We start from the raw sequence: 4,021 nt of genomic DNA on the forward strand, positions 1-4,021 counted from the left end.
TAAATAGTTCTTCCTCTACTATTCCCCACCATCATCATTCCCCCAAAAGTCCCAAAATTCTTACCAGTTCATTTATTAGTGACTTCTACTGTGGTAAGACACACAAGCAACAGATGCCTGAATATCAGCAGATCTAAATGTTAAGAGCTGCTATATCTTAAGAAACTGTGCACCAGGCCCCAGGTGCACGCCATGAGTGTGCGGGAAAGGACGCCCCACCTTCAGAGATCCAGAGATCCAGCTCTTAAGGGGAAACGGCAACATCCACAGGTCAAGGGTGGAAGTGTGTGTGTGGGGGGGGAATTAAAGAAGGGAAAAAAAAAAACCCTGCATTTATAACAGCTTTTGCACTGTTTGTATCTCACTTAATCTGTAGAAAATAAACATAAAAACAAATTATTGACCCGGTCTTAAAATTAAAAATAACGACTTCTCTCCTAGTAAAAAAAATTTCCTGTTCCAAACATTTCAGTTACACTTGTGAGCACATCATTGCTTTTACTGTTATACCACGTCATGAACATACACAGATTCACTGATCTTTGCCTCCTCGGCTTATAAATTTCTATGGCAACATAACATACATACTGTCACAAACACTTCTCTGGGCCACTATACACAATAAGAAAGCACAGTCATCGTCGGTATCTGTCGGGGGAGGGTTCCAGGACCCCCAGGGATGCCAAAACCCTCGGATGCTCAAGTCCCTGATATAAAACGGAATATTTATGTATAACCTATATTGGCGTACAGACTGCAGCAAGATATGCTTACACATCACTTCATTTGTGTGGACTCAGTGGAGTGGTGAGCTCATGGCAAATTCAAGTTTTGCTGCTTTCGGGAACTTTCTGGGATTTTAATTTTCTAATGTTTTCGATCTGCAGTTGATTGAACCTGCAGATGTAAAAACCCATGGATATGGAGGGCTGACTGTACCACGTATGGGCTAATGACCCAAGAGCTAAGGCTGAAGCCACAGGCACTGTCGGGGAGCCCATTTCTCTTGAGGTTACTTAAACAGAGGCTAAGAGAATGTCTGACAGAAATGCCTGGAACAAGGAAGACAGTGTTACATATGTACAGCAATAAAGGGCCTGGAGAATATGAAATTTAGCAAGCAGCAGCTCAGTCATCACCGAATGAGGGTGAAGTGAGGGGAGCTGGGCTCCACTTGTTCATAGGCAGGAACTTCCCTACACAGGGTAAGTAATTTTGCTACATTTCATTTTCAAACCTTAGCCTGCAGAATTAACATTCAAAGTAACAAAAGATAGAAAAGTTCATAAAAACTACTCACTCTTTTCACTCTCTCTCCAATTCTTAGACTCCACTAAATCACCTGAATGCATAGCGGACATAATCTTCTGAGCAACACTGGAAAGTGGTATCTTACAGAGATCAAAGCCTACAAATGTTTTGTAATTTTCCATTTTCATACAATCCTAAACATAAGATAAACATAATAACACCCATATATTAATTTTGAGACTTCAAAGAAACAAGTTATTTAAAACTTTTTATGTACTGAGACTGTCTTAAAAATTACTATATTAATCACAAGAAACAGATATAAACTATCCCCAAAATAGATAGGATAGTAGGAAGAAAGCAATGGTTAGAGGCTCATCTGGGGTGTTATGGTAAGCAGGTAACAAAGAACGTATTTTCTAGTTAACCAATTTTAAAGCAAGCAATTTATTTAAATACTTCCTGAGATTTCAAACGGCTGTTATGATCTTCAAACTTACAAATCTAATACCATAAAAATTATTAACTGACTTGTGTGATTACGACATACCACCTGACACCCTGTCACTCACACTGCTCAGCTGTACTGGCCCCCGGGACTAAGCAGTGATGGTCTGGAAGGGACAGAACAAATCATCAAGTAGCCGGTCATATATCTTAACATATCTGGCACTAATCTAAACAGAATTTGCTATTCCATGAACCAGGAAACCAGGTGACATTTCTTCCACATTTTTCTCTTCTTCCACAGAAGAGAAAAATTTTAAGTAAATTCTCTATTCAAAGGCAGAATGGGGTGGGGGGGGAGGAGAAGGAAAGAAAAAAGTACCCGTGAGGAGCTAATAGCAAAATCTCAGACAAAATTTTTGCTACAAAATTTTCAAGCATATTAAGATCTACTAACAAAATTTCAAATAATGCACAAATACATTAACTGGTAAAGCATTTCTGTTCAATGAATTACAGAAATTATCGGGGCTCATATTACTAAACATGCCCATTTTCTGATGGTTACAGCTGAAAAATTCCATAAAGACCACCTATAACGTAGTTTTTAGATACTAAGAGCAGATAATATATTCTTAGCAAGAATATTCTTGAATATCTACATCTCCTCTTTTCTCTATGAAGCTTACATGGCATGTAACACAGGCCGCTTATAAATCAAATCCTGTATTATTGATGTAATAATTAAGCTCCTTCAAGCTATTTATACCAACTCTCAATTCTCTAAATACAACACTTGTAACCCAACTAATAGCCCAACATTTGAAGTATTTTCACTCTATAGAAACTGATTAAAACAGCATCATACATCCTTTGAGCAATCGCTTCTGTGGAACTTTGAAATTTCATTTGAAAGCCATTCCTCTGTTAAGTCACACTGAAGTCAAAAGCACTGCCAAGATCTGCCTTGTGGAAATTGAGTCCCCAGGACCCGGCCTGTAAAATGGACAATGGCCCATGGAGACGTGGCATTCATTGTGGTCTAAGTAGGAACATTAAGTCTCAAAGTCTCTAGCAGAAAATTATGAGGGAAAACAGGTTGAAAGGCAGAATTTTATTTTATAGTCAAATATGAGGGACTTGGCTATTTCACATATTAAGGTCTATAGCTTTAATAATGCTGATTCAAAGTTCCACCAATTCTTTAAATACTTAAAAACAGAAAATTTCTATTTCTAAAAGAATCAGTAAAAGAGACATAACTATTGAAAAATATTTGTATTAGATAATACAGTAGTGCCCCCTTATCCACAGGGCATCCAAGACCCCCAGTGGACACCTGAAACAGACAGTATCGAACCCTATATATACACTATGTTTTTCCCTATACGTACATATGCTTTCGTTTAAAAGAAGCACTTTATGGCTTCTCTTTGGCACAAATTGCCAGCATCATTACTCTTGCATTTTGGGGCACAAACATTGCAATACCGCAACAGTTGATCTAAGATAGCAACTAAGTGACTAACAGGAAGGTTGCACGTAGCATGGAGACGCTGAATAAAGGGATAATCCACGTCCCAGACGAGACGGAGCGGGACCCTGCAAGATTTCATCAGGCTATTCAGAACGGCATGCAATGTAAAACTTCTGAATTTACTTCTGGAGTTTCTCATTTAATATTTTCAGACTGCACTGGGCCACGGGGTAACTGAAACTGCTTTAGGCGAAACCGAACATGAGGGTGTGAGGGAACTCTGCGATGCTTTCTCCCTGAAAGTAAAAAGTTACCAGGACCAAGTGCCACCAACGAAAAGTTCAAGTCACAGAAAGCACTGGAATACTGAACGAACACGTTATATTATATGAGGAGAAAAAACACTGACATAACACTTGAATTCATTAAATTAAATGTCCTGTTGACCTCAAATTTAAAATGTTAGAAGCGTTTATTTGCTACATTCTCTTCCTAACAGATAAAACATTAAAACAGAGCACAAGTAGTAAAGATTCAGTTTTTAGTAATTTTCAATTTTTGGGACCAACAGCTTTAATCTTTGATTGGTTTTCTAAATTCTCCACAATATTTTTCAGATAATCTTCATCTTTTAAAAAATATACATATAATTCTCTTTCCATTTGATTCAGCTTATTAGATGCCAAGATTTTTCTTTTTGTTTTCACATCAGCAAGAATATCAGTAAGAAGATGATTTAGCTTATTCAGTTGAGATTCAACGTGATGAAACTGCTCCATTAACTCCTAAAAGGAAAATAAAAATGATTTTAATGCAAGAGCTCTATTTGTAACACCAATTATAAAT

This window comes from Pteropus vampyrus, unplaced genomic scaffold (assembly GCF_000151845.1).
Source record: "Pteropus vampyrus isolate Shadow unplaced genomic scaffold, Pvam_2.0 Scaffold253, whole genome shotgun sequence".
Taxonomy (NCBI): Eukaryota; Metazoa; Chordata; class Mammalia; order Chiroptera; family Pteropodidae; genus Pteropus; species Pteropus vampyrus.